This window comes from Chaetodon trifascialis, chromosome 9 (assembly GCF_039877785.1).
Source record: "Chaetodon trifascialis isolate fChaTrf1 chromosome 9, fChaTrf1.hap1, whole genome shotgun sequence".
NCBI lineage: Eukaryota > Metazoa > Chordata > Actinopteri > Chaetodontiformes > Chaetodontidae > Chaetodon > Chaetodon trifascialis.
Window position 1 is genome coordinate 4,660,194 of NC_092064.1, and position 12,088 is coordinate 4,672,281.

The window sequence follows — 12,088 nt, forward strand, 5'->3', positions numbered from 1 at the left end:
AAAAGCAAGAAAGATAGGATGTGCAAGAGATAAATGGCACTAGCATGAGGACAGGAGAAAAAAAGATAGAGGAGAGAGGGAGGGAAAGAAGGAAGAAGGGGGGGGGGGGGTTTGAGGCCATTTGAGGATATCGCCTCCTAAATTGACTGCGGCACAGCCATCGTCCACAGTTACATCACAGCTGAGCTCAAACTCAGGATGAACTCTCTCTCTCCCTCTCTCTCTCTCTGCCTCTTTGTCTCTGCTGACCTTAAAGCATCTCAAAGCCAACTTTTAACCATATGGCAATTAAGCAGAGTAGATTGAGCGTATGCAATGGGATGTATCAAATTTTAATGGGATACACTGGGACGGGATCCGACTCAAATCCTGAACAATCAATTTCTCATTGGCCTCCTTCATCTTTGTGCTGCAGTCATCATCAGTTGCAGCAACATGGTTGTAATCAACCTCATTAAGGTTGTTGCATACATTGTAAACAAGGTACAGCACTCATTTTTAAGGCTATGTCCTCCACAGAGATGCAGACTGTGATTAGGAATCAATTAGCATCATGACCATGATGCAATGAATTATCAACAACTGCACACAAAATGAAACATCCAGCAGGCTTGTGAGTCTGAACAGATGAGTATGAACAGTATTTTTTTTATAACCTTTATTTATTCAGTGAAATCTGACTAAATGCCCTGCTCTTTTCCAGCATCATCGTGCTCCACACTTGTATAGCTGCACACAGTCACAGTGGGGCTGCCCAATAGAAACACAGTCTGTACCAGCTCTGCAAGAGCAGTCTGGGATTGAGAGCCCTGCTGAAGGGCACCTTGACAGACCTTCACTGCTCATACTTGTATCTAATATGGAGATTTGAGTCCACAGCGCTTCCTGTAACCTTCAAATAATTCCACATGAAGCTTTATTTCCAATAGTCAGTTTGGGGGAAAATGAGGGAGATACCATCCCCTTGTTAACAAAATGACCAAAATGCACCCCCCTTGTTAAGCTGCCACGCTCTCTTGCCATCCCTTAGTAGCACATTAGAATCTCAGGCCAGAATCACAACTGTGCTGTGTATTGATAAATACATGGCGATGTCCATGGTGCTGAAGTCGCAGATGGATTCATAATTAATTCTCTCAGTACGTCCATTCTGTCTAAAATATTCTCTAAAATATATAACAAAAATACTCAATACTGTACTCTACTGTAGCCTCAATACTTTCATGATCAAAGTGACAAGTAGCATTGTGTTGTTGCAGCAGAGTGAGAGGACCATAGAGATACACTGCTGCCTGTGGTATTGCTGTAATATTCCATTAATATTTCTATGATCATTCAGTGGCGTTTGGCGCTGCTGCAAATACACCTGCAGACAAAGGTGCTCACACTGTGAACAGATCTCAGGCAGGTTTAAACGCAATCCTTATAATTGGCTACATTCTTTGGAAAAGTGTTGCCTAACGACTTGACAGGTCACCTAGGGGCCAGCACCTCATTGCTTCCTTTAATGGTGGAAATCTTTTCTCTGCTAGAATATTAACCAGCCACAGATTTTATGCGTGGTAATTGGATTTGACAAAATAATTCATGAATATGCTACATACAAATACAAAACTTTAAACTCTTTAAAGCTAGATTTTGACACACTTAAGCCTAAAATCAAGCTAAGGTGTCAAAGCAGGGTCCAGCTTAAGGCCTTTATTATGACATGTAAGTATTGTGCTTGTTTAAATTTTCAATTATGCACAAACCAGTTGACACACTGAAAGTGTCAGGACCACTGGAGCTCTGGGATCCTGGAGCAGTTGCCTATTCTTGGCTCTGGCAACTCTGTCTTATGGTGTGTTCAGACTAAACACAAATCGAGTTATTTGACCGAGGGACCATTTGTGTGTACTCACGTTACTCCTGCGAGTAACGCAAACACACACAAATGATCAACCCATGTGTTTATTCGCCCCAAACAGCTACAGTACCTGTATGTTAGCTGTAAGATAGCAAGCATGGGCAAGCACCAACTCTGAGTGTGTGTGTGTGTGTACCTGTGTTCAATTCAGCCTCTGACTGAACTCAGCACTCACCAGAGACACTGTTTTTTTTTTGTTTCCCTCCAGTCCCCCTTCATTTCCCCTCTCCTATCTGTATGTTCGTGAAATAAAGTACATTTACCCTCCAGTCAGCAGTCAACACTGGCACCTACGCGGCTCACTGCAGCAGACAGGTTCAGAAGCCAGAGTGAAGATAAATCCACTTTTTAATCCCAAAAGTTTGAAAAAATAAACTCTGAGCTCCTCTCCCACCAGTTAACGCCTCTAGATCAGAGCAGAATCCGGTGTGACTCCGGGTGTTCATTCTACCAGAAGCTCTGGCTCTACCCCCTGGCTCTCTCCTCCAGAGCTCCCTAGCGCAGCAGCTGTCTGTCCGCAGTAGCTCTGTCCCACGCCTAGTCCTTCCCAAACAACACTCTGCAAAGCCCTGAAATACACACTAAGTTTTCACTCAAGCTGAGCATTTTCAACTTGCATGAAGCCGCAAATGATGGGAATTTTGCATATTGTGTCTTTGCATTATTAGTTGCACCTGTCAGAAAGGTGTAGACCAGTAACTACTATAATTTCAAAGCAGGTACTGTCTCTGCAAGGAGAAGTAAGAGGAAGAGACCATTGGTGTAAAAACAAAACCATCCATCCATCCATCCATTATCTTCCGCTTATCCGGGGCCGGGTTGCGGGGGGAGCAGTCTGAGCAGGGACGCCCAGACTTCCCTCTCCCCGGACACTTCCTCCAACTCTTCCGGGGGGATCCCGAGGCGTTCCCAGGCCAGCCGAGTGACGTAGTCACCCCAGCGTGTCCTGGGTCTTCCCCGGGGCCTCCTCCCGGTGGGACATGCCTGGAACACCTCCCTAGGGAGGCGTCCAGGGGGCATCCGATAGAGATGCCCGAGCCACCTCAGCTGACTCCTCTCGATGCGGAGGAGCAGCGACTCTACTCTGAGCTCCTCCCGGGTGACAGAGCTCCTCACCCTATCTCTAAGGGAGCGCTCCGCCACCCTGCGGAGGAAACTCATTTCAGCCGCTTGTATCCGGGACCTCGTTCTTTCGGTCATGACCCAAAGTTCATGACCATAGGTGAGGGTAGGAACGTAGATTGACCGGTAAATCGAGAGCTTCGCCTTTCGGCTCAGCTCCTTCTTTACCACGACAGACCGATACAGCGACCGCATTACTGCAGCCGCTGCACCGATCCGCCTGTCAATCTCACGTTCCATCCTTCCCTCACTCGTGAACAGGATCCCAAGATACTTAAACTCCTCCACTTGAGGCAGGAACTCTCCTCCAACCTGAAGGGAGCAAGCCACCTTTTTCCGGTCGAGAACCATGGCCTCGGACTTGGAGGTGCTAACTCTCATCCCAGCTGCTTCACACTCGGCTGCGAACCGCCCCAGCGCATGCTGAAGGTCCTGGCCCGAGGAAGCCAACAAGACAACATCATCCGCGAAAAGCAGAGACGAAATCTGCCGGCCCCCGAACCGAACCCCAAAAAACAAAAAAACAAAAAACAAAACCTTTTGTTTTTTTTTACTCATTAGACACACAGAAACAGGGTTGACTGTTCTCACCAGACAGGTCAGGTTGACAGGTAAAAGTTAAAATTCAACACTTTAACTTCATCCATTCAAGCACAAATGCAATATTCCTCCCAATTGTCTCAGTTATTATGTCTGTGGTAATGTAGAATATAACCTGTCTTCTTGTCTCTCCCTCTCATCAGGAGCAGCCAGGACAGCAGACTGGTACCTTTAGATGACACCTGGCAGTAATCAGTAAGCACTAAATGGTAAATGGACTGTATTTTTTTAATGCTTTTCTAGTCTACCTAACACTCAAAGTGCATTACAACACATCATCATTCACCCATTGACATTCATACACTGATGGCACAACGAGAGCCATACAGTGCCTTCTATCCAAAGCCCCCCATGATGATTCTATGTTCACCCATTTACACACTCTCACACACACCGATGGCACAGCTATCAGGAGAAATTTGGGGTTCTGTGTCTTGCCCAAAGACAATTTCACATGCAAGACCCTCTTAGAAGACCCTCTTAGCCACAGCTGCTCTACATAGTTCAGTAGAGTTTGAAGTTTTGGACTGACAGACTGGTAGTGGTCTGCTGGCTGTGTTACAGTGAGAGGTATGATATTGAGACTGTTATCACTGTATGGTAGGAACACAAAATGTGAAAAGTCTCCTGAAATACCCTCATCCATAATGTACACAGATCTATCTATCTATCTATCTATCTATCTATCTATCTATCTATCTATCTATCTATCTATCTATCTATCTATCTATCTATCTATCTATCTATCTACACACACACACACACACACACACACACACACACACACTCCAACTTTTAAGTTAACGGCGACCGACTGCTGCGACGGCTGCTTGCTTCTATTCTTGGCTTATTCTTAGCCCATCAGATAAACTTGTCAGTGTGTTAAAGCATGGCTCCACTTACCTCATCATCCGATTGTGTAAACTGCAAATGATGCAGTAAAGAGGCCTCTCAGCTCCAGAAGAGAATCTTCAATCCTCACCAGATCTGAGAGGGAGAGAGGTGCATAGAGTTGCTGGTGATGGCCTGGACGTTTGGCTCAGGGCTGGCTGCTGGTAGTGCAGACCTGGATGCCACTGTCCACGGCGATGGCGTGGCTCAAACATATGATCCCTTGCTTCTTCTGGGTGTCAGTTGGGAGTAACACCAAAACCCCTCCATGTTTCAGTCTCAAAGCCAGCCGTAGACTAGGGTTGGAAAGTGTGACCTATGCCTGTGCCTGTCTCATCTTCCTTCAACTGGATGCCTCCATCTACTGAGCTGCTTTCTCCACCAAAGCTGCTGGTGTTGAAGAGGTTAATTCGCCCTGTACGCATTTTGTTGGCAGTTAATTTCACTGCCCCTCCATTGGGCAGCAGGGGTAAGGAGAACCTAGGAGCATGTGGCTGTCAAGAGGGTCATGGATATGGAGAATCCCCAGGCACCCCCTCATCCTGTCTCATTGTTGGCTCATCTATTGTCTCAGCATTCAGAGACACTCAAAAAACATTTTATTACACTGACTGACACCGTGCTGGACAGTGGAAGACAATGTGTTGCTCATCTGCATGTTTGGCCAAAAGGATGTTGCTCCACCTGTGGCTTTTTAGCCAATAGAAGTAATAAAATTGTTTCCACTGCTGTTTTGATCTTGGAATAAGTCATCATGGCCCAGTTGCTTGTGTTAGGGATACACATTTGATGAGAATGCAATCTAGAATTGTTGTCAAAATAAATCTAAGCATCTTTAATGAGCATTTATAATTGACCTTTATCATAGTGACATTCATTTTACCTGAAATCCCTGATGTTGAAATGACACCACATTATTTATCAACGTCCTTGCAATTGTGGATAAACGTGCACCTTTCAAAAAGCTCAGAATAAAAGCCAGGTCAGATCCTTGGTTTTCCCCTGAACAAAGCCTGGTCTCTTGCTAGATGCTCAGGGGATCTCATCCCATTGGCTTGCCTTTAGGCAACTGAGAAATAAATGCACAGCCTCTGTAAGGAAAGCCAAATCAATTTACTGTTCATGATTAATTCACTGCTCATATTCAAATCTGGCTAAATTTGGGATGGCAATAAACTCTGAAAAAAATAAAACCACTAATTCTTTACCTGTGCATGTCTAATGTAACAAGTGTGTATTACCTGAGCAGAAAGACATCATTTTGCTGCTGTTGGTCATTTATTTAAGAATGTATAGTGGTATGCAAAAGTTTTGGTACCCCTGAATCCTGTGAGTAAAAGACAATCTGATTTCCAAACAGCATGAAGTTAAAGATGAAGCATTTCTTTTATATTTCAAGCGAGACCACTTTTTTTAATTTCCATCCTTTACAGTTTTAAAGTAACAAAAATGGAAACGGGACCAAAGTAAAAGTTTGGACACCGTACATTGTCAGTACGTCCGTAAAGATTCTCATTCATCCTGGAGGTTACTTCGCCCAGTATGTCAGTTCTTAGTAACAAACCCTTTTACTAGTGTATTTTTGTAGCCAAGTCTTACAGTTCTTGTTTGTCAGATTTTTACCCATTTCTCCTGCAAAAGGCTTTGAGTTCTATCAGCAGATTTTTTGATGATGTTTATGTTGGGGCACTGTGAAGGTCATGACAAAACCTTCAGATTGTGCCTCTTAAGGTAGTCCATTGTGGATTTTGAGGTGTGTTAAGGAACATTATCCTGTTGTAGAAGCCATCCTCTTTTCATCAGCATTTTTTTTTTTTTACAGATGCTGTGATGGTTTATTCCAGAATGCACTGGCATTAAATTGAATCCTTTCTTTCCTCTACTTGTGAAATGTTCCTGGCTTTACTGGCTGCACCGCAAGCACAAAGTATGATCAATCCACCTCATGCTTGACAGAAAGGTGTTCTTTCATGAAATTCTGCACCCTTTTATTCCAAACATACCTTTGTTCATTGTGGCCAAAAAGCTGTATTTTAACTTTTAACAAAATGCATCATGCTTGTTTAGATGTTCCTTTGCAAAATTGATGACTACTTGAAAACAAGTTGCTATCTTCTTTTAGCCATCTCCTACTTTGTGGGCATCGATTATTTTAATTTTCTGAGTGGCTGCTTATTGTTGGGCCAAGGTATGAGGAGTCACAATATTTGTCCATCCATTGTCTATACCCGACTATCCCTTTTCGGGGTTGCGGGGGGCTGGAGTCTATCCCAGCTGTGAAACGGGTGAGAGGCGGGGTACACCCTGAACCGGTCGCCAGCCGATCGTAGGGCAACATATATAGACATACAACCATTGACGCTCACACTCACACCTAAGGACAATTTTAGAGTCACCAATTAACCTAATGAGCATGTTTTTGGTCTGTGGGAGGAAGCCGGAGTCCCCGGAGAGAACCCACGCATGCACGGGAAGAACATGCAAACTTCACACAGAAAGTCCCTGCCCGACCCGGGGATCGAACCGGCGACCTTCTTGCTGTGAGGCACGCACACTACCTGCTGCGCACACCTGTCCTTTCTTGACGATGAACAAGCCATAGCACTCACAAGCCAATTAAGGTCAGAGACCTATGAGAGCACAAATTTTTTGATGTGCCCAAAAATTTGTATAGTGCTCCTTTCCTTTTTTCCCTCTAAAATTTACAAAGCAATTACACTAATCTTGCTTAAAATGTTGAAGAGTAGGTTTCATCTTTAACTTTACACATCTTGGAGATCATTCCATCTTACACTCCCTTAACTTTGAGTGTCCAAACTTTTTCATATATTTGTTTGTACAGGACGCACACCTATAAATAGTACTTATGTAAATATCACTCCTCAGTTCACTTTACAACCCAAATCTACTATTGATGTAGCTAATGCATTACAAACCACTGATCCCAAATCAACTGGAACGGACAAATTTGATCCTTTCTTTTTAAAGCATTTATTACTGAGCAAGTAACACACATATTTACTGTTTCCATTTCAACTGAAATAATTGCCAATATCTGGAAGTCTTCTCCTGTGATTCCTTTGTATAAGGGCAACAGGAATCTCTTTAATTATCAGCCAAACTTGCCTGTCTGACAAAAATCCTGGAATTACTGCTGAATAACCAACTCAAAGTATTTCTCTCAAAATATTTTTTGATGCATGTACAAAAGGAAGCATCATGCTACTGTTTTCACTGATTTCGATAGAGTTGGTCATTGTTTGCTAATTCATTGGGCTGGGTAACATTGGGTTTGGTTCATTTGCTTGTAGATGGTTTCAGAATTACCCTTTTCAGTTCATTGGAATTATCCAATCAGAGTTTTTACCAGCAGCAAAAGGTGTTCCACAAAGATCTTTTCAAAGCCCTCTTTTGTTTGTAAATTATATTGACAACGCTGTCTCTTCTCTAACTGACTGTAATTCCATATTTATACAGCTAACACTAAACTATATTGTTTTGCTGACTTTGTAAAACTTGCTGTTGAGAACCTACAACTTTATTTTAACATTCCTCAAGATGTTTTTGTCAACCTTAAAAAAAGACACCAAACTATTGTCAATTTTGTCAATTCACAATGTATAAAAACTCAAACAGATCAGCTCCCCTTTTAATTGTAGGAAAATTATAGTTGAGGCAGTCTTTCTTTTAGTCCTTGTTTATGATGATATAATTTGTAGACATGCTGTTGCTACCACTCTCAAACCTTGAGACTTAGTGTATCGTTCTGCCCTCAGGTTCATTATTGGAGATTCCTATGACACTCAACTTTGTGTTCTGTATAACAGCTGGCTTGCCACAGAGGCATGATTAACATTTGCATTTTATCATACATAAATCTGTTATAGAACATTTACCCCCTATATAGCATCTATTCTGAACTGGACGCAGGACCCTACCAAACTGGCTGTACTGACTGTCTTATGCTTCAAACCCCAAGGATTTATTCTGAACATGGAAAATCTGCCTTTAGCTTTTGTACAGCAAACACATGAAATTATCTATAAGACGTTCTCAAGACTAGCACTTGCACAACCTCCGGACAATTCCAGGCGATGATCTCAAACCACTTCACCTCAGTGTACAGTTGTTTTCACTGAGTATTGTTCTCTGTTGATTTTTTTGTTTTTAAAACTGCATATTTCTCTGTGTCTTGACATGACTACAAATGAGGGAAACCTCAACAATTTTTGAGGCTTAAATAGAGTTTTTAGATGAATTCAATATATCACTCCAAGCAGTGAAAACTTCCTCTTTTTTTATTTATTTTTTTTCTGGGGGGGTCATGTGCCATAGCTCTCCCTTGCTGTCTCTGCCTTTGATGTGCCAATAAGATGCTGTGCAAACACATAGGATTTCAAAGGTTTTACAGTCATTTTGAGCACTGACAGAATTGAAGAGACGAGCGTTCGCTCTGTCTGTCCTTCTGTCTCTGTCCCTGTGTGATGCAGCTGTTAGCGCTCTGTGGTCATCACCCTCTAAATACAGCAGCTGACTGATGGACCCTGCAGCAGCTGTCTGCTATCCCATGGAACATGGACACATAATGTACACACAGATACAAATGTGCAATAACACGTATTGTGTTCGTTGTTGTTGTAAAAGCAGTTTGCAGACTCCTTTGAGTGGGAAGAGAGCCAACATTGATCCAACACCAGCATTTTTTTCTCTTGTTCAGTTCTTTCTAATTCTTTGTACAGAATTTATGTAATGCTGTCCACATAACAGTCACAGTTTCACCCATTTTAACATTGACTTACATTCACTGTATTCATTAGTTAAGGGAATTATGGGATTATTTAGGCTAGTATGCTTACATACAGTAAAATCCATCACTTTCATTTAATTAATAACTGTTGCTTATCTTTTTGAGTTACAGCTGTCCAATTCTCTGATTTTCTTATTTCTCATTCCTCAGTTTTTTTGTCTTGGTATGACTGTTTTCATTCCAAGAAGGTCTTGAGTATCCCTCAGAAAGTGTGTGTTCCTACAATGCAATATTATATCCAGCATATCAAGAGTGGTGAAGCTGATATCTGATTTATATATAAAAAAATACAATTACCATACTGATATATAAGTCTAAGCAAATTAACAAATTATCGAAGTCCCCTGGACGCTTTTCCCCTCCTCTGCCTCCCACACATGACAGCAGAGAGTGGCAGTGAAACAATGATGCGGATGTTGAGGATCCCACATTTATCCTCCCTATTCAGCACTGCAGCAGCTGCACAGACATAAGGAGAGGCATCATTATAGCAAACCAAGGCCTGTTAATGGGCCTGCAACGTGGGGGGCCTGCCGACTCTGCACGGGGCTCACAAGATGGGAGAGGAGAGGAGGGCGGGAGAGCAAGAGAGGGTCAGGGGTCAGAGAGGAGGACAAGATGTGGGAGCAGTGTTTAAGACAGGAGGAACAGAGTGGAGAGGAAGGAGTGAAAATGAGTTTGTGCACAGCATAGTGTGCATGTTATCTGTCTGAAAGTGCATGAATGGATGTGGGACTGCTTGCCAACTGGCTATAACCCAGCAAAAATTTAGATGATGAAAAGATGTTGATATGATGGCAGCTATGTGGAAAACCTGCGTAGGTATAAGATCAAAGTGAAAGTTGAGATATCTGCATCCACTACTAGCTACTAATCTTAATCAAAATATTCAACAAAATATTCAAACAAGCTGTTTCTGCTGCCCCATAGTGGCCAAAAAATTAGTTATTGCAGTTTTTGACACCAAATTTATTACTGTTAATTTCAGATTGTACCTTATTTATATGTTGCTTTGTACAAATGCGTCAAATGGATGTCAAATGTAAATGTAAAACCCTCAGCTACAACTGGCAGGTGGTACTCAATATTTTTCTTATCATTAGCAAATCAAATGAAAATACCCAAACGAACAAGTGTTGTGTGAGTGTCTGTGTTCCTCTAGAGGTCTTCATGGATCCCTTGTCATTCTGAAACTTGCATATTTAAAATGATGTAAAATAATTTACGGAGTGATTGCAGAAATTAAAAATGTCGATCTGAAAGGGACCTAAGCATAATTAGACACCTATCTGAAATGTAGCCAACCCAAAAACACAAGAACAGCAGCACTGGCAGCAGCACAAGCAGCTGCAGTCGAGTAGAGCAGGAATACGTGACCAAAGTTCACACTCATGTCAAAACCTGCAATTTGTCCTGCCATGGTTAGAATGTGCCACCTGATCAGAGCTGATAACATGTCTGCTCAGACTTGGATTACTTTGATACTGAAGAAAACAAAAACGTGATGATTCTCTTGCAAGTTCTGGAGCATCTTCTGATCATAATTTCGAAGCAGATTGGTGGACACCAGATGTAATGATAACCTCGGTAAAGTGGAAGTCACGCTGAAAGTAAAAATATGTGTGTCATGTCTGTGTGTTCAGATTGGAGTCATCTGAAAAAGAGTACAAAGGTGGAAGCAAATCGCTGGTTCTAAGTTTTAAAGTCCTTTAATATCCTTCATGAGCTGTGTGTCACAGCCACTGTTTCAGCACCAACTGTTGACTGTACTGACATGCGGGACAAATCAGGGGCCAAACCACAATAACTAACTTCCCATTGTTTTTAGAACACTGACATGCACGTCTCCTTCACCTCACACAGTATCTTTGTCCATACCTGTCAACATTGTGATTTGAAAATAAGGGATATTTATCTCGACATTTAGACAACAGTGCACACAACAGTAAATGAATCCTGAAATCACAACTAGGGAACCACTGGCTGTAAAATATCAGAGCATCAAGAATTGGGTTAACTAGGTCCTACATTAAGTCAGATACCAGGTTGAAAGAGAAATGCTGTGAACATCCCTGCATGATAGCAAACACAAAGGTCATAGAAATCCAGGGCTTAGTTTGTAGAAGTATTACTTGAAGGATATGTACTCATCACTCACACATTATGCTTCAGCTGTGATTGTGAGAGAAGCTACTGGCAGGTGAGACCGTTGGTAGGAGAGGAGAAAATGGGTGGAGAGATGGTAGAAATACAGTCATTGGTGGAGGAGGTTTCTTGGGCTTCATGCTTGGCAGATTTGTTCCATTTTCCTCCATCTGATACATTAAAATCTGTGTGGTATATTTTACAAAATCATGACTTCGACCGACATTACTCTTCATTAAGCATGGGTCAGCCTCCTTCCATTTGGTGAGATATGTTTGGCCTCTTTGGCAGGAACTCTATCCCTCTCACGTTCATCCTTCTTGTCTTCTTCTTCATCTTGTTTTATTGGTGGGTGCTGTTCGAGTGAATGACTCCTGGCAAATAGATGTCATAGCTAATATTTTACATACTGATTCCATTAATCCATTAATTCCATATCAATTCCATTGATCTTAATGGGGCTGGTGGCAATTCATTTGATATTTGATGAGAACATTTTTTTTATCGTTAATAAAAAAATGGATGAGATATGATGACACACCCTAATGGAAGCATGTTTAATTCAGATATAATGGCAATTACTTGCAATCCTTTGCCATGGCTGGATCTTATAGCAT

At 42.1% G+C, this 12,088-nt stretch overlaps 1 long non-coding RNA gene across 1 annotated transcript in view; it reads left to right on the forward strand.

Moving 5' to 3' along the window:
* LOC139336134 (uncharacterized) overlaps positions 1-12,088 on the forward strand; it is a 107,771-nt gene that overhangs the window by 33,390 nt on the left and 62,293 nt on the right. Inside the window, exon 2 of the long non-coding RNA XR_011602461.1 lies at positions 3,772-3,837. This is a non-coding gene — a long non-coding RNA (uncharacterized lncRNA). The remainder of the gene's footprint in view (positions 1-3,771; positions 3,838-12,088) is intronic.